Source organism: Megascapheus bottae, chromosome 4 (assembly GCF_031878675.1).
Source record: "Megascapheus bottae isolate mThoBot1 chromosome 4, mThoBot2.hap1, whole genome shotgun sequence".
NCBI lineage: Eukaryota > Metazoa > Chordata > Mammalia > Rodentia > Geomyidae > Megascapheus > Megascapheus bottae.
This window is the reverse complement of record NC_143512.1, coordinates 85,897,880-85,919,985: the sequence shown is the minus strand read 5'-3', so window position 1 is coordinate 85,919,985 and position 22,106 is coordinate 85,897,880.

Below are 22,106 nucleotides of genomic sequence, written 5' to 3'. Positions count from 1 at the left end.
ACACAGTCACCTCCACCATCCCGGGGGAGAACACCGTCACCTCCACCATTCAAGAGAAACACAGTCACCTCCACCATCCCGGGGGAGAACACCGTCACCTCCACCATTCAAGAGAAACACTGTCACCTCTACCATTCCGGGGGAGAACGCCGTCACCTCCACCATTCAAGAGAAACACTGTCACCTCCACCATCCCGGGGGGAGAACACAGTCACCTCCACCATCCCGGGGGAGAACACCGTCACCTCCACCATTCAAGAGAAACACAGTCACCTCCACCATCCCGGGGGAGAACACCGTCACCTCCACCATCCCGGGGAGAGTACGTGAGGGGATACAGAACCCTCACCCCTCCAAGGGTAGAGACTGGTTTATGTCAACCTGTTTGGGACAGGATAGGGTCACTTCTTTTCCCATGAGCCACTGCCATGAGCCAATCAGTTCATTCTGAAAAAGTCCCTAGCAGCTACAGCTAGATGCACAGTGTATGGAAGGCTGTGCAAGCCTGCCTCACAACTCTAGAACACGGGTCTGCCTCCAGCAGTTAAGTCTCGACACCAGCGTGGACAAGGTCTGTGGAACCAATTATCCACCGTGAGGACTGTGCAGAAGACTGTCACTGGACTCAAACGCAGGCCCCCTGCCCATCCTCCATCTGGTCACTTGTTTAAAGCCTCATACAAAGCACAACTCAGAAAGAAATAGCCACGATTGGGTGTGTGGCACAAGCCTATCATTTCAGCTACTCAAAAGCAGGAATCAGACCAGGAGTTTGGCCTAGTGGTAGAGTGCTTGCCTAGCATGCACAAAGACCCAGGTTCGATTCCTCGGTACCACATACATAGAAAAAAGCCAGAAGTGGTGCTGAGGCTCAAGTGGTAGAGCTCTAGCCTTGAGAAAGCCCAAGGACAGTGCTCAGGCCCTGAGCTCAAGCCCACGACTGGCAAAAAAAAAAAAAAAAAATCGAGGGTCAGGGGCAGTTTCTTCCAGCAGGAAAGCAAGGCTGTCAGAAGGGGTTCTGGAGAGAGAGAGGCCGCCCAGGTGATGGACGTCTCCAGACGTGTGTCCAACCTGGTGGGAGCACCCCCACGCTCCAGGCCCCCGGTGGGAGCACCCCCACCCTCCAGGCCCCCGGTGGAGCACCCCCACGCTCCAGGCCCCCGGTGGGAGCACCCCCACGCTCCAGGCCCCCGGTGGGAGCACCCCTCGCTCCAGGCCCCCGGTGGGAGCACCCCCACGCTCCAGGCCCCCGGTGGAGCACCCCTCGCTCCAGGCCCCCGGTGGGAGCACCCCCACGCTCCAGGCCCCCGGTGGAGCACCCCCACGCTCCAGGCCCCCGGTGGGAGCACCCCCACGCTCCAGGCCCCCGGTGGGAGCACCCCCACCCTCCAGGCCCCCGGTGGAGCACCCCTCGCTCCAGGCCCCCGGTGGGAGCACCCCCACGCTCCAGGCCCCCGGTGGGAGCACCCCCACCCTCCAGGCCCCCGGTGGGAGCACCCCTCGCTCCAGGCCCCCGGTGGGAGCACCCCGTGGGAGCACCTCCACGCTCCAGGCTCAGACCCTCCACCCCCTCCTTTTGGCCTGTGTCTCAGGAGGCACCAGGCCTCTGTCCTCAGCCTTCTCATGGCATGAATTCTGCTCTGCTCTGAGAAAGCCTGCTTAGTAGCTGAGGGCCCTTCCTGTACTAGTTCCCACCCCCATCCCCACAAGCAGTGCCCTCACCCTGGGGAACAGAGGGGAGTGGGGGAGTGGAGGAGGGGCAGTGCCAGCTCTGGCCCAGCTAGGTCCCCTCGAGAGCAGGGCTATAAAGTGTGAACTAGAACAGGATTCAGTCCCAACTAAGGCATGGAGCCCCCAGGAATTGTGGGGGACCCTCCCACATCAAAGCAGGGCATGGACCTGTCAGGTACCACGCACCCTGCAGAGGGTGTACTGGGAACACGGGCTCTGGCGCCCTCGGTGCTGGGCCGCCCAGCTCTGCCGCAGCTGCCCCTTACCTCTGGCCACTTGCACACAACGTACCCTTTGGCAATTGTTTGTTTTCATGGAAACATGCTCTTCCACCCCACTTCTCCAAAGGACACTCAGTGTGAATGGCCACTCGTCCCAGGCAGAGAGAGCTCCCTGGGCCCGCACAAAGCAGGCGTTTTCTGAGGGCATGCATCTGGGACACACAGAGCCCAGCGCTAGAAGGCAGAGCTCACCACACAGCACAGTGCCGGCCCCGAGGCCCAATGCCAGAGGCCCCAGAGCCACGCATGTGACCTGGGTGGCCCCGGTTCAAGTGCTTCCTGGGCCACTCTCCAGATAGGCTGCAGGTCGGGGCCCACGGCCAGGAAGCTGCCCCTCTGAATGATCCCTGGGGGGTAGGGAGGCTGAGGGTGAGCTGGCAGCCCTGGGCCTGGGCTGGATCTCACTGTCCAAAAGAACCCCCCACCCAGGACAGGGGCAGAATCTTGGGCAACTAGCCTTCTTGTCGGCAAGGCTGAATGTCAGTGGGTGCTTTCACCCTCCCTGGGCTCCACAGAAAGCCACTTCCCCAGTCACAGCGCAGGAGCTGCAAGGCACTGCTTTCCCAGCCCTCTGTAGAGACCTCCATAGGAGATCCAGATGACCACTGGCGCTACTTGCTCACAGTCCTAAGAATAAGACAGGACCACGACTGGACCAGCTGGAGGGCAGAGAGAGGGCCGGCGAGCGCAACGCGGTTCCGCCTCCCAGAGCCGCAGCCTCAGACTCAGATGGATGAGGAATCATTCTTGAAGTTTCTGTGTCTGCTAACCCAAACCAGCGACACCTGGACTCCCCAGAAGCTTGACAGATGCAGAGACAAGAACGCAGAGCCCAAGGACCATGGACCATGGCCCCAGCACTCAGTACAGGCCCCCGGCTTTCAGAAGCCACAGGGGAAGCAGAAATCAAATTCTGTGGCTCATTTCTTTAAAACTCCCTGTGGACAGTCTACTGGGCTCAAGCCTGTGTGCACCCGCAGTCTAAGCTCTGGTCCCAGCAAAGGGTGGTGGAGCTGTCCCACCCAGGCTTCCCTCGGGGGCAGGCAGGGGTCTGAGGCCATGTTCCCTCCATGGCTTCACGTGGCAGCTCCCCAGAGCTCCGACCAGCTGCCTCCTCTCAGCCTCACTGCAGCCCTCCTCTCAGCAGCTGCAGCACCTGCACTCCAGACCTCACCCCTTGCAGGCAGCCCACAGCCAGCCCCTGGCCAGCACCTCAACCAGGTGGCTCCCAGCGAGGGCATGGCGGTGGCTGAATGCTAGCTCTGGAAAAGAAATCCCCATTCCGATCCCGGAGGCTGTGAATGGGGCCTTGTTTGGGAGAACTGTCTACAGTGGGGTGTTGGGACCTACAGTAGTGACTTTGTGACACAGAGGCGAGTAGAGATATCCCTCCATGTGAGGGGACCCTCTGGAAAGGAAACCTTGTGAATGGGTCAGGGCCTCCTCCAGGGTCGGGGGTGCAGCTGGGGCCTCTGATCCCTGCCTTCCACCATGCCAGGGCACAGGATCCATTTGTCTAAGCCTCTGAGGAAAGTCAGAATAAGGCAAGAGGACAGCCACCCTTGAGCAGTGAGCCTCCAGCATCTCAATCCTGGACATCTATCCCTGGAACTGTGAGCACTATGTTTCTTTTCTTTATAAATGACCCCGCTGTAAGTATTTTATTACCGCATACAAACGGAGCAAGACAGATGTACATGAAGAAGGGGGCAGAAGCTGGAATGAGGTGGCCACTGAGTGGGGACCCCAGAGCCACTGGTGGCTGGAGAGGCAGGAAGCCCCTCCCTGGAGCCTCGGGACCTAGTCCATCTGAGAAGCTGGGCTGGGGACTGTAGGAGAATGGAGCCCTGTGGTTAAACTCCTATGTGTGCCAATCGCGGCACAGCCTTTGGGCTGCGCCATGGTACAGGAGAATAGAAGAGGAAGCCGGCTCCAGCATGGCAGCACAGGCAAAGGCCTGAAGAGGCAAAGCCATTGTGTGGGGCACAGAGAACAGATGACAGTCCAGGTGGAATGGTCAGGAGCTGGACTGCAGAGGCCTGGAGGACAGCCCGAGCGACAGGGTTTCTGATAAGGGACTGATAAATGACACCTGCCTCTCCTGACTCCCCTCCTCTCTGGCTGGAGTACTGGAGCAGAGAAAAAGGCACCCAGTCAGAGTAACAAAGCCGGCCTGAAGCCTGGGAAAGAACCTGACAGGAAGTGCGTTGTTTAGGGAAGAGTCAAACTTCATTCATTCCCGATCGGGAAGCCCTGGGAAAGCCTGGAAGCAGTGTCAGAAGACACAAACACTTTTTAATGTACTTTTTAATGGTACAGGGTTTAAACTCAAAGGCTGCAGCTTGCGCACTACCACCTGGACCACTTTCTAGTCCTTTTCCACTTAGCTACTTTCAGACTGGTTCTCCTACCCAGCCTTCTCTCTCCTATGCCTCCTGTGTAGCTGGCGTCACAAACACACACCACTACCCTCAGCCCTTTTGTGAAGAAAGGGTCTTGGTAACTAATTCTTTTGTCCAGGCTAGCCTTAGACCCCAACCGTACTACCCAAAGCCTTCAAGTACCTGGAAAACATGTGTGTGTGTGTGTGTGTGTGTGTGTGTGTGTGTGTGTGTGTGTGTGTGTGTGTGTGTCAGCCTCTCGGTTGAGACAGGGTGAGGGGAATGGGGTCTCAGTAATTTTTTACCTGTGATCCTCTAGCTCTTCACATGCTGAGTAACTGAGATTCGAGGGTGTGCCACCTCACACAAGGAATCTTGAATGACATCATATGGAAATTAATAACTTCTAATCATCAAAACGTAGCATTAACCAGTGTGATGGCCGTGCCTGTGGGCCAGCACTCAGGAAGCGGAAGCAGGAGGGAGGACAGGCAGGGGTGTGGGGTGGGGACAGGGCAGCCACTCTGGCTGGGGAGCTCCAGCCGTGCCCTTCTGTCCCTCCATTCTCCTGCCTGTCTGAGGCCCTGTGGGCTGAGGAAGCCTGGCTGCACTGAGCCCTGCCCTAGCGAACAAGAACCAGAATCAACACCAAGAGCCTGACGAGGCACAAGGCAAGCCTCAGACAAGAGAAGACAGTATATAGAACAAATTCTGGCCTGGAGAGAGCCTCTGTAGTCAGTAAGAAGAAGAGAGCCCAACAGGAGTCAACGGGCGGGGGCGGCAGAGAGGTCCAGCAAGCAGGAGTGTTCTGTCAGCCGGTAAAATCCAAGGCCCCCATGACCCATGAGCACACAGCACAGAGGTGACACAGCAGGTGCTGGCACGCTGTGGAGTACAGAGCTCCCTGCCTGGAACGCATCACTAACCAACAGACCCAGTGGACTGGAGACACAGGTGTGGGGAGGACCTAAGAGCTCCGAGACCTAAGAGCATGCGGGAGGCCAAGGCAGCCTTGCCCACAGCCGCCCAAACAACAGCCAGGGAGTGTGGTGGACTGCAGTGCTGGTGGTGAATGCAAACAAGGCTCACACTCTGGGGCTCAGACCCATCCATGCGTGGTGAAACAAAACCTAGGCAGACCCTCGCCCAGCCTCTGGAACAGGAAAACGGGAGCACCAAGGCGGCGGGCAGGAGGCAGCGGTGGCAGAGGCTTTTCTGTGTCCAGGCCAGCAGAACCCATCAAGTGATGAGGCTGAGATGCTCCGACGAGCCTAACAGGCCTTTTATATTTTTTCCCCAAAGAAATGTTGACAAATGGAGTTTGCTTAGTGCTGGGTGCAGTTAAGGAGACTGAGGACCACGGAAGGCTTCATGTCCCCAACAGGAACTGACGGCTGCAGCCTCCCTCCTTCCTCCTGCAACCATTTCAGGGTCAATCAAACCCACCCCAGGGTGCTGGGAGACAGTCCTGCAGGTGATGCTGAGGAGAATGGGGGCAGAGCGGGGGAGGGGAGCAGGGCTCCTTAGGGGTGATAGGGACACCACATGGGGATGACTGGGCAAAGAACCTCAGGACAGAGAAGGCCTAGGTCTGGGATCCCCTGGGAGGGGATGTCCTGGGTGGGGATGTCCTGGGTGGGGATGTCCTGGGTGGGGGATGTCCTGAGTGGGGGATGTCCTGGGTGGGGATGTCCTGGGTGGGGATGTCCTGGGTGGGGATGTCCTGGGTGGGGGATGTCCTGAGTGGGGGATGTCCTGGGTGGGGATGTCCTGGGTGGGGGATGTCCTGGATGGGGATGTCCTGGGTGGGGGATGTCCTGGGTGTGGATGTCCTGGGTGGGGGATGTCCTGGGTGGGGGATGTCCTGGGTGGGGCATGTCCTGGGTGGGGATGTCCTGGGTGGGGATGTCCTGGGTGGGGATGTCCTGGGAGGGGGATGTCCTGGGTGGGGATGCCCTGGGAGGGGGATGTCCTGGGTGGGGATGTCCTGGGTGGGGGATGTCCTGGGTGGGGATGTCCTGGGTGGGGGATGTCCTGGATGGGGATGGCCTGGGTAGGGGATGTCCTGGGTGGGGGATGCCCTGGGTGGGGGATGTCCTGGGTGGGGGATGGCCTGGGTGGGGGATGTCCTGGGTGGGGATGGCCTGGGTAGGGATGTCCTGGGAGGGGGATGTCCTGGGTGGGGGATGTCCTGGGTGGGGATGTCCTGGGTGGGGATGTCCTGGGAGGGGGATGACCTGGGTGGGGATGTCCTGGGTGGGGGATGGCCTGGGTGGGGGATGTCCTGGGTGGGGATGTCCTGGGTGGGGGATATTCTGGGTGGGGGATGTCCTGGGTGGGGATGTCCTGGGTGGGGGATGTCCTGGGTGGGGGATGTCCTGGGTGGGGGATGACCTGGGTGGGGGATGTCCTGGGTGGGATGTCCTGGGTGGGGATGTCCTGGGTGGGGATGTCCTGGGTGGGGATGGCCTGGGTGGGGATGTCCTGGGTGGGGGATGCCCTGGGTGGAGATGTCCTGGGTGGGGGATGTCCTGGGAGGGGGATGGCCTGGGTGGGGATGTCCTGGGTGGGGGATGGCCTGGGTGGGGATGTCCTGGGAGGGGGATGGCCTGGGTGGGGATGTCCTGGGAGGGGGATGGCCTGGGTGGGGATGTCCTGGGAGGGGGATGGCCTGGGTGGGGATGTCCTGGGAGGGGGATGCCCTGGGTGGGGGATGTCCTGGGAGGGGGATGTCCTGGGTGGGGATGTCCTAGGAGGGGGATGTCCTGGGTGGGGGATGTCCTGGGTGGGGATGTCCTGGGTGGGGATGTCCTGGGTGGGGATGTCCTGGGAGGGGGATGGCCTGGGTGGGGATGTCCTAGGTGGGGGATGTCCTGGGTGGGGATGTCCTGGGTGGGGGATGTCCTGGGTGGGAATGTCCTGGGTGGAGATGTCCTGGGAGGGGGATGTCCTGGGTGGGGGATGGCCTGGGTGGGGATGTCCTAGGTGGGGGATGTCCTGGGTGGGGATGCCCTGGGTGGAGATGTCCTGGGTGGGGGATGTCCTGGGAGGGGCATGGCCTGGGTGGGGATGTCCTGGGTGGGGGGTGCCCTGGGTGGGGGGAATGTCCTGGGAGGGGGATGGCCTGGGTGGGGATGTCCTGGGAGGGGGATGGCCTGGGTGGGAATGTCCTGGGAGGGGGATGGCTGGGTGGGGATGTCCTGGGAGGGGGATGGCCTGGGTGGAGATGTCCTGGGAGGGGGATGGCCTGGGTGGGGGATGTCCTGGGTGGGGATGGCCTGGGTGGGGGATGTCCTGGGTGGGGATGGCCTGGGTGGGGATGTCCTGGGTGGGGGATGTCCTGGGTGGGGAAGTCCTTGGTGGGGGATGGCCTGGGTGGGGATGTCCTGGGTGGGGGATGTCCTGGGAGGGGGATGACCTGGGTGGGGATGTCCTGGGTGGGGGATGTCCTGGGAGGGGGATGGCCTGGGTGGGGATGTCCTGGGTGGGGGATGGCCTGGGAGGGGGATGGCCTGGGTGGGGATGTCCTAGGTGGGGGATGTCCTGGGTGGGGATGTCCTGGGTGGGGGATGTCCTGGGTGGGGGATGTCCTGAGTGGGGGATGTCCTGGGTGGGGGATGTCCTGGGTGGGGGATGTCCTGGGTGGGGATGTCCTGGGTGGGGATGGCCTAGGTGGGGATGGCCTGGGTGGGGATGCCCTGGGAGGGGGATGTCCTGGGTGGGGATGTCCTGGGTGGGGGATGCCCTGGGTGGGGATGTCCTGGGTGGGGGATGTCCTGGGTGGGGATGTCCTGGGTGGGGGATGTCCTGGGTGGGGGATGTCCTGGGTGGGGGATGGCCTGGGTGGGGGATGTCCTGGGTGGGGATGTCCTGGGTGGGGATGGCCTGGGTGGGGATGGCCTGGGTGGGGATGCCCTGGGAGGGGGATGTCCTGGGTGGGGATGTCCTGGGTGGGGGATGCCCTGGGTGGGGATGTCCTGGGTGGGGGATGTCCTGGGTGGGGATGTCCTGGGTTGGGGATATCCTGGGTGGGGGATGTCCTGGGTGGGGGATGTCCTGGGAGGGGGATGGCCTGGGTGGGGATGTCGTAGGTGGGGTTGTCCTGGGTGGGGATGTCCTGGGTGGGGGATGTCCTGGGTGGGAATGTCCTGGGTGGAGATGTCCTGGGAGGGGGATGTCCTGGGTGGGGGATGGCCTGGGTGGGGATGTCCTAGGTGGGGGATGTCCTGGGTGGGGATGCCCTGGGTGGAGATGTCCTGGGTGGGGGATGTCCTGGGAGAGGGATGGCCTGGGTGGGGATGTCCTGGGTGGGGGGTGCCCTGGGTGGGGGGAATGTCCTGGGAGGGGGATGGCCTGGGTGGGGATGTCCTGGGAGGGGGATGGCCTGGGTGGGAATGTCCTGGGAGGGGGATGGCTGGGTGGGGATGTCCTGGGAGGGGGATGGCCTGGGTGGAGATGTCCTGGGAGGGGGATGGCCTGGGTGGGGGATGTCCTGGGTGGGGATGTCCTGGGTGGGGGATGTCCTGGGTGGGGATGTCCTGGGTGGGGATGTCCTGGGTGGGGCATGTCCTGGGTGGGGATGTCCTGGGTGGGGGATGTCCTGGGAGGGGGATGACCTGGGTGGGGATGTCCTGGGTGGGGGATGTCCTGGGAGGGGGATGGCCTGGGTGGGGATGTCCTGGGTGGGGATGTCCTGGGAGGGGGATGGCCTGGGTGGGGATGTCCTGGGAGGGGGATGTCCTGGGTGGGGGATGTCCTGGGTGGGGATGTCCTGGGTGGGGGATGTCCTGGGTGGGGATGGCCTGGGTGGGCATGTCCTGGGTGGGGGATGTCCTGGGTGGGGATGTCCTGGGTGGGGGATGGCCTGGGTAGATATGTCCTGGGTGGAGGATGTCCTGGGAGGGGGATGACCTGGGTGGGGATGTCCTGGGTGGGGGATGGCCTGGGAGGGGGATGGCCTGGGTGGGGATGTCGTAGGTGGGGGATGTCCTGGGTGGGGATGTCCTGGGTGGGGGATGTCCTGGGTGGGGATGTCCTGGGAGGGGGATGGCCTGGGTGGGAATGTCCTGGGTGGGGGGTGCCCTGTGTGGGGGGAATGTCCTGGGAGGGGGATGACCTGGGTGGGATGTCCTGGGTGGGGGATGGCCTGGGTGGGGATGTCCTGGGTGGGGATGTCCTGGGTAGGGGATGGCCTGGGTGGGGATGTCCTGGGAGGGGGATGGCCTGGGTGGGGTGCCCTGGGTGGGGGATGGCCTGGGTGGGGATGTCCTGGGTGGGGGGTGCCCTGCGTGGGGGGAATGTCCTGGGAGGGGGATGACCTGGGTGGGGATGTCCTGGGTGGGGGATGGCCTGGGTGGGGAAGTCCTGGGTGGGGATGTCCTGGGTAGGGGATGGCCTGGGTGGGGGATGTCCTGGGTGGGGGATGTCCTGGGTGGGGATGTCCTGGGTGGTGGATGACCTGGGTCTGGGATGTCCTGGGTGGGGGATGTCCTGGGTGGGGGATGTCCTGGGAGGGGGATGTCCTGGGTGGGGGATGTCCTAAGTGGGGGATGTCCTGGGAGGGGGATGTCCTGGGAGGGAGATGTCCTGGGTGGGGGATGTCCTGGGTGGGGGATGGCCTGGGTGGGGGATGTCCTGGATGGGGGATGTCCTGGGTGGGGGTGTCCTGGGTGGGGGATGTCCTGGGTGGGGGATGGCCTGGGAGGGGGATGGTCTGGGTGGGGATGTCCTGGGTGGGGGATGCCCTGGGTGGGGGATGGCCTGAGTGGGGATGTCCTGGGAGGGGGATGGCCTGGGTGGGGATGTCCTGGGAGGGGGATGACCTGGGTGGGGGATGTCCTGGGAGGGGGATGTCCTGGGTGGGGATGGCCTGGGTGGGGATGTCCTGGCAGGGGGATGTCCTGGGTGGGGGATGTCCTGGGTGGGGATGTCCTGGGAGGGGGATGTCCTGGGAGGGGGATGACCTGGGTGGGGATGTCCTGGGTGGGGATGTCCTGGGTGGGGATGACCTGGGTGGGGGATGCCCTGGGTGGGGGGATGTCCTGGGTGGGGACGTCGTGGGTGGGGATGTCCTGGGTGGGGATGCCCTGGGAGGGGGATGACCTGGGTGGGGGATGTCCTGAGAGGGGGATGTCCTGGGTGGGGATGTCCTGGGTGGGGATGTCCTGGGTGGGGGGGGTGGTCTGGGTGGGGGGGATGTCCTGGGTGGAGGATGTCCTGGGTGGGGGGTGCCCTGGGTGGGGGTGCCCTACATTGAATGCTCTCTAGGTGGAGAACAAATGCTGTCGTGAGTGGTCCCTAGGCAGGGATTACGATGGGTGGAGAGTTACATTGGGAAGAGGTGTTGTAGACTGGGGGCTGTAATGGGCAGGAGCTCCCCTGGTCACATGTGTGGCACCAATGACTGGAGCACGGGTTCTCCTGTGTGGAGGGCATTATGGGCAGGAGTGATGTGAGTTTGGGGTACTGGGGGTGAGAGGTGCTGTGTGAAGTATTCCGTGATGCCGGCTGGGAATGCCCTGGTGAGGGATGCTGAGGGTGCTCCATACACAAGGAAGAAGCACCCTCCCCCGAAAGGACCCGCAGTGGGCAGTGCTCCCGGGAGAGGACAGCAGTGGGCAGTGCTCCCGGGAGAGGACAGCAGTGGGCAGTGCTCCCGGGAGAGGACAGCAGTGGGCAGTGCTCCCGGGAGAGGACCCGCAGTGGGGGATCTGACAGCCAGTTCCGCTGGCCCCTCTCAGCACTCGCCTGTCTGCAGTCTGGTGCCCGGCATGGCCCCCTTCTCCAAGCCCTGCCTGGCACCGGCACGGGCACAGTAACTAGGCCCCCGGAGGCTGGCCGCTTCTGGCGCGAAGCCCCTGGCCTCGGGTCTGCTGGGAGCAGCTGCCGTGCAGCAGGGTTCTTAGCAGGGTTCTTCACCCCGGCGGCTCCTCAGCCTTTCGGGCCTCCCATCTCCCAGGCTCCCATGCCTGGGTTTGTAAATTCCCCCTATGCTTTACACATTTTGCACAGTGAGATCTTTCACCTCAGACAACAGGTACAGAAGGATTAACTGCAGCGTCAGGACTGGGAGAGAGGCGACGGCACAGGGAGGTGGGAGCCGCCAGCAGGGCGCTGGCTCCACAGACTGCACAGACTGCCCCCCACCTCGCCAAGAAAAAGACGCGCAGCGGCTTTGGGGAGCGCTGCCCCCCCACCTCAGCCCGCCGGGGGACACCAAGCCTGGGGCAAAGGCTGCCCAGCACACAGGAGCCCTGTCCCTACCACAGCTGGCCACAGAAGCAGCCAGGCTCTTCCCCACGGTGTTCAAGGACTCATTTACATAACTGAAACCACAGGACACCAGCTGGAGCCTCCTCCAAAGGTGTGGGGAGACCCCAGCGTGGGGAGACCTCAGGGATGGGGAGACCTCAGGGCAGGGAGACCTCAGGGATGGGGAGACCTCAGGGATGGGGAGACCCCAGGGCAGGGAGACCTCAGGGATGGGGAGACCCCAGCATGGGGAGACCCAGGGATGGGGAGACCCCAGCGTGGGGAGACCTCAGGGAAGGGAGACCCCAGGGCGGGGAGACCCCAGGGCGGGGAGACCCAGGGATGGGGAGACCCCAGGGCGGGGAGACCCAGGGATGGGGAGACCCAGGGTGGGGAGACCAGGGATGGAGAGACCCAGGGATGGGGAGACCTCAGGGCGGGGAGACCCAGGGATGGGGAGACCCCAGGGCGGGGAGACCAGGGATGGAGAGACCCAGGGATGGGGAGACCCCAGGATAAGGAGGCGCCGGGCGGGGCGGCCCAGGGGTTAGCGGACCCCCAGGGCGGGGCGGCCGGGCGGCCGGGTGGGGCGGGCCTGCTCGCAGGTGGGGCGCGGGGCGCCCACGCGGTCACCGCAGCGCGGAGTCGCGGCCCCGGCCGGGCCCGGCGGGAGGCAGCGCGGCCGCCAGCCCCGCGCCCCAGGATGGGGGCCCCGCGGCCCGGCGACCCCGCGGCCCGGCGACCCCGCTCCCGGGCGGCCCCGCGGCCCGGCGACCCCGCTCCCGGGCGGCCCTGAGGCCCGGCGACCCCGCGGCCCGGCGACCCCGCTTCCGGGCGACCCCTCTCCCGGGCGGCCCTGAGGCCCCACGGGCCTCGCCCGCAGCGGCGAGCGGGACGGGCGCGCGCGGCTCCCAGGGCCTCCGACCCGCGGTCCCCCCGCGGGACCCGGGCTCGGCCAGCGCGCCCTGGCGAGGCGCAGGTGGACGCCGCGAGCCCGGGCCCCGCGCCCCGCGCTCACCCCGCGTCCAGACCGCGGACAGCGCCCAGCGCCTGCTTACCTCGGAGAGGCGTCCGCCCGGCGCCCGCGCACCCCGGCCGCGCGCCCGCGCCCGCGCCCGGCCAAGCCCCGCCCACAGCGGCGAAGCCCCGCCCCGCCCCGCCCAGGCCTCCCTCGGAGCAGCCCAGGCTCCGCCCCCACGGGGCTCTCCCGCCCTGGCCGCCCCGGGCCCCGCCCCCGGCCGCCCTCGCCCCGCCCCCAGGCGCCCTCGCCCCGCCCCCGGCCGCCCTCGCCCCGCCCATGGCCCCGCCCCCGCGGCCCCGCCCTGACCGAGCCGGGCGGAGGTTCGCGCCCCGTCTCGCCGCCTTACCAGGCCGCCGGGCGCCGGGCGCGGCCGTCCGCAGGGCGTGGGAGCGGGCGGAGGCTGGGGAGCGGCCGCGCGGCGCACCTGGCACCGAGGCCGGGCGTCCGTGGGTCCAGCTGGGGAGCTTGGGGCGGAGGCAGGCGGGGAGCGTCGGCCTCGGCCGGCCCGGGCTCCGCGCGGCCTGTGCGCTGCGAGGCCTCCGGTGGGAGGGAGGCGCTGAGGACCCGGCCTCCCCTCAGGTCCCCCCTCAGGCCCTCCCCTCTGACCCCCCTTTGATCCCCCCTCAGATCCCCCCTCAGATCCCCCCTCAGGTCCTCCCCTCAGATCCCCCCTCAGATCCCCCCTCAGATCCCCCCTCAGATCCTCCCCTCAGATCCCCCCCTCAGATCCCCCATCAGATCCTCCCCTCATATCCTCCCCTCAGATCCCCCATCAGATCCTCCCCTCAGATCCCCCATCAGATCCCCCCTCAGATCCCCCCTCAGGCCCTCCCCTCCGATCCCCCCTCAGATCCTCCCCTCAGATCCCCCCCTCAGATCCCCCATCAGATCCTCCCCTCATATCCTCCCCTCAGATCCCCCTCAGATCCCCCCTCAGATCCCCCCTCAGGGCCTCCCCTCAGATCCTCCCCTCAGATCCACCCTCAGGCCCTCCCCTCCGATCCCCCCTCAGATCCTCCCCTCAGATCCTCCCCTCAGATCCCCCATCAGATCCTCCCCTCATATCCTCCCCTCAGATCCCCCATCAGATCCTCCCCTCAGATCCCCCATCAGATCCCACTCAGGGCCTCCCCTCCGATCCCCCCTCAGATCCCCCCTCAGGCCCTCCCCTCCGATCCCCCCTCAGATCCCCACTCAGATCCCCACTCAGGCCCTCCCCTCAGATCCCCCCTCAGATCCCCCCTCAGATCCCCCCTCAGATCCCCCCTCAGATCCCCACTCAGGCCCTCCCCTCCGATCCCCCCTCAGATCCCCCCTCAGATCCCCACTCAGGCCCTCCCCTCAGATCCCCCCTCAGATCCCCCCTCAGATCCCCCCTCAGGTCCTCCCCTCAGATCCCCCCTCAGATCCCCCCTCAGATCCCCACTCAGGCCCTCCCCTCAGATCCCCCCTCAGGTCCTCCCCTCAGATCCTCCCTCAGATCCCCCCTCAGATCCCCCCTCAGATCTCCCCTCAGATCCTCCCCTTCGATCCCCCCTCAGATCCCCCCTCAGATCCCCACTCAGGCCCTCCCCTCAGATCCCCCCTCAGATCCCCCCTCAGATCCCCCCTCAGATCCCCCCTCAGATCTCCCCTCAGATCCTCCCCTCCGATCCCCCCTCAGATCCCCACTCAGGCCCTCCCCTCAGATCCCCCCTCAGGTCCCCCCTCAGATCCCCCCTCAGGTCCTCCCCTCAGATCCCCCCTCCGATCCCCCCACAGATCCCCCCTCAGATCCCCACTCAGGCCCTCCCCTCAGATCCCCCCTCAGATCCCCCCTCAGATCCCCCCTCAGGTCCTCCCCTCAGATCCCCCCTCAGATCCCCCCTCAGATCCCCCCTCAGATCCCCCCTCAGGTCCTCCCCTCAGATCCTCCCCTCAGATCCCCCCTCAGGTCCTCCCCTCAGGTTCCCCCCCTCAGATCCCCCCTCAGATCCCCCCTCAGATCCTCCCCTCAGGTCCTCCCCTCAGATCCCCCCTCAGGTCCTCCCCTCAGATCCTCCCCTCAGATCCCCCCTCAGATCCCCCCTCAGATCCCCCCTCAGATCCTCCCCTCAGGTCCTCCCCTCAGATCCCCCCTCAGGTCCTCCCCTCAGATCCTCCCCTCAGATCCCCCCTCAGATCCCCCCTCAGATCCCCCCTCAGATCCCCCCTCAGATCCTCCCTCAGATCCCCCCTCAGATCCTCCCCTCAGATCTCCCCTCAGATCTCCGCTCAGATCCCCCCTCAGATCCTCCCTCAGATCCCCCCTCAGATCTCCCCTCAGATCCCCCCTCAGGTCCTCCCCTCAGATCCCCCCTCAGATCCCCCCTCAGATCCTCCCCTCAGGTCCTCCCCTCAGATCCTCCCCTCAGATCCCCCCTCAGATCCTCCCCTCAGATCCCCCCTCAGGTCCTCCCCTCAGATCCCCCCTCAGATCCCCCCTCAGGTCCCCCCTCAGATCCCCCCTCAGATCCCCCCTCATATCCTCCCCTCAGATCCTCCCCTCAGATCCCCCCTCAGGTCCTCCCCTCAGGTCCTCCCCTCAGATCCCCCCTCAGGTCCTCCCCTCAGATCCTCCTCTCAGATCCCCCCTCAGATCCCCCCTCAGATCCCCCCTCAGATCCTCCCTCAGATCCCCCCTCAGATCCTCCCCTCAGATCTCCCCTCAGATCTCTGCTCAGATCCCCCCTCAGATCTTCCCTCAGATCCCCCCTCAGATCTCCCCTCAGATCCCCCCTCATATCCCCCCTCAGGTCCTCCCCTCAGATCCTCCCTCAGGTCCTCCCCTCAGGTCCTCCCTCAGATCCCCCCTCAGACCCTCCCCTCAGATCCCCCCCTCAGATCCCCCCCTCAGGTCCTCCCCTCAGATCCCCCCTCAGGTCCTCCCCTCAGATCCCCCCCTCAGGTCCTCCCCTCAGATCCCCCCTCAGATCCTCCCCTCAGATCCTCCCTCAGGTCCTCCCCTCAGGTCCTCCCTCAGATCCCCCCTCAGACCCTCCCCTCAGATCCCCCCCTCAGATCCCCCCCTCAGATCCCCCCGTCAGATCCCCCCCTCAGGTCCTCCCCTCAGATCCTCCCCAGAGCCAGCTCCACCTGGGGAGGGAGGGTGGACTCCCCATGGCGCAGTCCAGGCCCCCCCTTTCTGCCCGGCCTGGCCCCCCCCCCAGCAGGTTGCCCTGAGGGGAAGAGGTGTCTGCGGGGCTGAGCAGGGCGGCCTGCAGGGAAGGACGAGGAGCCTGAGCCCTTGGGTCCATGCATGGTGCACGAGGAGCTCCCCATCGGGGAGGCACCGAGAGCCATCGATGTCCAAGTTCTCAGGCAAACGAAGCCTGTGGTCAGCCGGACAGCGTCCAGGGTCATGAAGCTGTGTTGGTGTCAGTGCACTGCAGTCTGGAATGAGAGGTGACAGACGGGTGGGCGGCGGGGTCCGCCTGGCGGAGGGGCACCACTCACCAGGGAGGCCCTCGGCCCGGTTCTCACCGGCCCTCCACCTTGCCCACCCTCCAGCTGAGTCTGAGAAGGGGGGCCCGGGGTTCTCACCGGCCCTCCACCTTGCCCACCCTCCAGCTGAGTCTGGGAAGGGGGGCCCGGGGTTCTCACCGGCCCTCCACCTTGCCCACCCTCCAGCTGAGTCTGGGAAGGGGGCCCGGGGTTCTCACTGTCCCTCCACCTTGCCCACCCTCCAGCTGAGTCTGGGAAGGGGGGCCCGGGGTTCTCACTGTCCCTCCACCTTGCCCACCCTCCAGCTGAGTCTGAGAAGGGGGGCCCGGGGTTCTCACCGGCCCTCCACCTTGCCCACCCTCCAGCTGAGTCTGGGAAGGGGGCCCCGGGGTTCTCACCGGCCCTCCACCTTGCCCACCCTCCAGCTGAGTCTGGGAAGGGGGCCCGGGGTTCTCACCGGCCCTCCACCTTGCCCACCCTCCAGCTGAGTCTGGGAAGGGGGGCCCGGGGTTCTCACCGGCCCTCCACCTTGCCCACCCTCCAGCTGAGTCTGAGAAGGGGGGCCCGGGGTTCTCACCGGCCCTCCACCTTGCCCACCCTCCAGCTGAGTCTGAGAAGGGGGGCCCGGGGTTCTCACCGGCCCTCCACCTTGCCCACCCTCCAGCTGAGTCTGGGAAGGGGGCACAGTGATGCACAGGCTCTGTGGGCCTCATGCCCACAGCTCTCACCAGCCCTTTCATAACAGGTTTGTGAGATCTCAGCAGAAGGATTTGATATAGAAAGAAGTTGTACAATCTATTGACTCAGCGCCTCGTATTTTATCTTTTGAACCATAAAAATTCCACAGACGCAGCAGGAAAATGTTCTGAATTTTTAAGACCTCGAGGATGGCATCCATGTTGGTAAAAGTCTCTGCTCAGGTAGATAGCACTCACCTGCTGAGAAAAACAGAGGCAAAACAGCTCAGACCCATGGTTGTCTCCATCCTGCCAGAAGCCGTATTTTCTCCAGTGAGCCCATTCCTGGTCTCGGCCCCGCTGCGGGGACTCAACCTGATGAAGGTGAGGTCCCACTGGAGCTGCACGGCAGCACCACGGGGCACGCGTGCAGCCCTGACGGAATGGCAGATGTAGTACATCCTACATGCGTGCAGCTGAGCTCCATAGGGCCGCCACACACACCGCTGCACACGTGTGTCACTGTTAGCACACAGACCTCTGCACCCACGTGGCTCTCGTGGAGCACACCGTGCCGCGGACGCGCTCCCCGCAGGACGAGTTCCCCTCACCACGAGGGACGCCTGACTGAAGTAACTGAAATGATGACAGGTGAGTGGTGATAACGGCGGACGGGTCGAGTGCCCAGCGACTGCCCAACACATCCCAGCCATCAGGTCAGGATGGAGAGCCAGCCACGGCCACGGCCGGCACCAAGTGGAGAGAGTGGGGAGATAGAATTTACAGAGCACCAGAGCCCCGCCCAGGGCCCAGCTAAGCCCTGAGCGTGGGACCTGTGTGGGACCTAGGGAGGGATGGCCAGAGTGTGTCAGAAGGAACAGGGAGGGACAGTGTCTGCCGTGGGTGGGACGGACTGTACAGCAAAAGGGCATGGCACTGTGGTGGAAACAGCTGTCCTCACATGAACTCAGCTCTAGGCTTGTCCACAATACTTACCAACAATGCACAACAAATCAAACCTTTTTTTTTTTTTTTGGTTGTTCATGGGGCTTAAACTCAGCCTGGGCGCTGTCCCTGAGCTCTTCAGCTCAAGGCTACTGCCCTATCCCTTGAGCCACAGCGCCACTTCCGGTTTTCTGGTGGTTAATTGGAGACAAGAGTCTCACGGACTTTAGTGCCCAGGCTGGCTTTGAACCTCTGTGTTCAGATCTCAGCCTCTGAGTAGCTAGGATTCGGGTGTGAGCCACCGCACCTGGCTTAGATCAAACCATATTTTTCTTTTTAAATGTATTATTTTATTGTCAGGGTAATGTGTAGAGGGGTTATAGTTCCATTCATCAGGTAGTACGTGCACATTGGCTACCCCTTCTCGTTTTTGTCTCTTGTTTCCCTCCCCCTCCCCTTCCCAATCATCTTGTTTACCCTCTTTCCCTTCCCTATGTCAAATAAGTAAATGTATATACAAATACAAGGTAACAAAGTCAGAACAGTAACCAACTCATTCTTACAAGCCATGTATTCTTTGAGGTTGAATAAAAGGCCCAATGGAAAAGCTGGCTTCTCCACTGCAAGTAGTTTTTCAGGTGGCAGGAGCTAGAGGCCAGGACCTTCCTTGGAAGCGGTGAAAGGCCTAACCACCACAAAGTCACTGGGAGACTTCTAAATTGAAGTGGTAGGCTTGTTGTGAGACCAATACCTGCTGGAAGGACAGATGCTGGCGTCCTCCCGCAAAAAGGATCGGAGGGACACAGCAGAGGCCAGACCTCGCCCTCCGAGAGGCTGACGACTTGAAGATGGGTACAGGCAGAAGAATCGTGGTTCGTGGACCACAGCCACCAACCCCCAGAATCCCTGCACAATCACAAGGCGCTTGTTGCTTCCAAGGGAAGGCAGCTTGACCAGGAATCTTGGTAGAAAAGGGCTGAAATCAGCTAGATGAATGTTACATGAAGAAAATAAGTAAATATGCAGGTACAATAATGTTCAAGGCAGAAGTGTGTGTGTGTGTGTGTGTGTGTGTGTGTGTGTGTGTGTGTCCCATGCACTGATTTTCTCAGGTCAGGAACAGTGACCTTTACTTCCTGGTATGGAGAGATTTAAGAGCACCGGATACCATCTCCAAGCCCTGCAGGAGCTCCGTCATCAGGAGATGTCTTTCTGAAAATCTGGCAGAAATCAGGTATCCTCATACCACAGCCTGAATCTATGCTTCTTAAAATTTCTTCTGCCAGGTTAGTTTAGCCAATCAGATGTAGACTCAGCCTTCCACAAAGTCTCAGGGCCCGGATAAAATGTAGACAAAGTCTTAGCCATAGTGAAACATATATGGACTGTAACCCAACCTCAAGCAGAGTCTTTGTTCACAGCCAAGCTCACAAGCCAAGCTGCAGCATCTTAAGCGTTTTCTAGTTTGCTTCTCCAAACATGTCCAAAGTTTACCACAAATCAGTTCCAATTGCTTAAGAAGCACGTGGTCAGGTTTCGCAGCTAGCCACCCCTTTTCTCTGGAACTAGCTGTCTGTGTTGGTCACCTCTGTACTGCTGCCGTGGATTTCCTGACATCTACTTAGAAAATGGTTTCTTTTGGCTCACAGCTCTGGAGGGTTCTGTCCAGGCCATGGAGTCCTCTGTGCTTGGATAGAGTGTCCTGGTGGAAGGAGCGTGTGGTAGAGAAGGTTCTGACCCCATCAGCAACAGGGACCGAGAACAGCAAATCTAGACGTGGCCCCAAGCCCCACTTACTGACCCACCTCCTCCACGCAGCCCCACCACCTGGAGTACCATCATATTGTTTTGGTTTGTTTTGTGTTTGCCAGTCCTGGGCTTGAGCTCAGGGCCTGGGCACTGTCCTTGAGCTTTCTCAAGGCTAGCGCTCTACCTCTGAGCCACAGCACCACTTCCAGCTTTTTCTGTGTACGTGGTAACCAAGGAATCAAACCCAGGGCTTCACGCATGCTAGGCGAGCACTCTACCACCATGTTGTGAACCTACCCATACCTAACCTGTTTGTTAGGTAAGAGCCCACAGATCTGACACCACCATGACACCCCCAGAGGTTTTCCATGCTAAGCTTTTGGGTACCTCCCAATCCATTCAAGCTAACAATGCAACTCAACCATCTCACAGGACTCAGCACGCAGATCCAGGAGTACACCGTGGGGACTGGCCTACTGCCCACCACCTCCATTCCAGCAACTTGCTGCCAACACCACCATGCCCTACCATGCCTGGCACTTACTCTGGAGCAGAAGGCGCTGTCGGACACCGGTCTGCAAGGGCAGCCTGCTGCAGATGAGCGGAAGCACTGCCAAGCAACTGTAGCCCACGGGCACTGAGAACCCTGAGGAGAACCTGCCGCTTCTACCGCCAGCTGCTTCTGGCAGTGGATGGCCCAGGGAGCCCCTGCATTGGAGGGGTCATCCTTTACCAGAAGGTGTAGGATGGACAACCCCTTCCCCAAGTTATCAAATCCAAGGATGGATTGTGGGCATTAAAGCTAGACAAGGGTGTGGCGTCCTTGGCTGGAAAATGGCGAGACCACCACCCCAGTGCTGCGTAGACTGAGTGCTGTGCCCAATACAAGAAAGACAAAGCCGACTTGGCTAAATGTCGCTGCGTGCTGGAGACGGGGAGCACACCCCTCAGCCACTCTGGAAAATGTGGGGCCTGAGATTCTCCTGATGGGGATCCATGACTTGAAGCGCTGTCAGTGTGTGACTGAGAAGATGCTAGCTGCTGTCTGCAAGGCGGAGGGACCACCACGTCTACCTGCAAGGCGCTGGAATGGCCTTGCTGAAGCCACCCCAGGCCACCCAGGCCATGCCTGCATCCACAAGTACTCAGATGTCACAGCCCCGGGCAGCACCCTGCCCCTGCTGTCACTGGGGGACGCCATCAGTGAGGTGTCCCTGGCTGAAGCCATGGGCCCTGGCCCTTCCTGTGGCCGAGTCCTGCAGAACTGGGTGGAAAGGAGGAGAACCCGACAGCTGCCCAGGAGAATGTCCAGTGAGCTCTGGTAAGGCCGGGGGAGGCAGGTGGGCGCTGATGAGAAACCTCACTCCACGCTCTCTCCTTTCCCCTCTCTCAGGCCAAGAGCCCCGTCTGTCAAGGGAAGTCCACTCCAGAGGACAGGGTTGTCCCTGCCCAACCACACTGACTGAGCTGCCCCTCGACACTCCAGGCCTCCTCCACCCACTCCCTCTTGAGCGGGGGCTTCACCAGGTCTCCACCCTCTTGCCCATCACTCTTGCCTCCGTTGTGGCTGGGTGTGTGGAGTTGTCTGTGAGTGTAACTCCATCACCCCTTCCAGCCCACTGCCCATAAACAGCTCGGGGAGGGGGGACCAGACACCCTGAGGAAACATCCAAAGGGCTGAACACTTATACTCACAGAAAACATAAGACATCAAATATAGACGGCAGCTGTATCAGTTCTTACTTGGAAAAATACAGAATGAGTTCCAAATTTTTCAGGTCATGAAAGTGCACAAGCTGCACAGAGATTCTAAGTTTGTTTTCTGCTATGCTTTACTGAAGATACCAGAACGACAAAATATTTTTCTAAGTAATTTCAGATAAATATACAGCCATGTTATGGTAGATAAAATTATTCACTATGCTTACAAATTCACTGTGGTGCAGAAACCCAGGCCACTGGGAATTGGCCTAAGGGGTAAAAGACAATTCACAAAACAAAAGGAGAAGCTGTTGTCCTTGGGCTTAGTCTGTCATCACTCAGTTTTGTGTGGAGGCACCTGAAGAGCATCTGGGTCCCAGCTGTGCTAGCTGGGACAGCACCCTCCAATAAGATCTCAATCCTACTGGAGGCCTTCTAAGAGCTGAGACACGCACCAGGGCCAACTATGCAAAGACATGGCAAGAAGAGACTTCAGGAGAACCTACCCGGCACACAGCTTGGTTTTGACCTTCAGCCTCCAGCATTGGGAGAAAACTATGCCATACTGTCACTTGGTTTTGACATCCTAGCAAAGAAATAACACTTGTCAGTAATGTGTGCATACTTGGGTTTTCATTGTTTTGGAGCCTAGGAGCAGGGGAGCTGGGTAATAGGACACCTTCAGGAATTGCTAAGCTGGTGCCCATTTCACATCCATTAGCAAAATGTGAGATTCCAGCTTCCCTGTGTTGTCACCAGCATTGGTGGTTAGTCTGTTAGATATCCAGTGTGACTACTGTGGTTTTAATTTCCATTCCTCTAACTTCAAACCATCTAGAACATCTTTGCCTGTTTTTTTTTTTTAATCTATTTTTTCTGGACAATCCTGGGCCTTGCATTCAGGGGC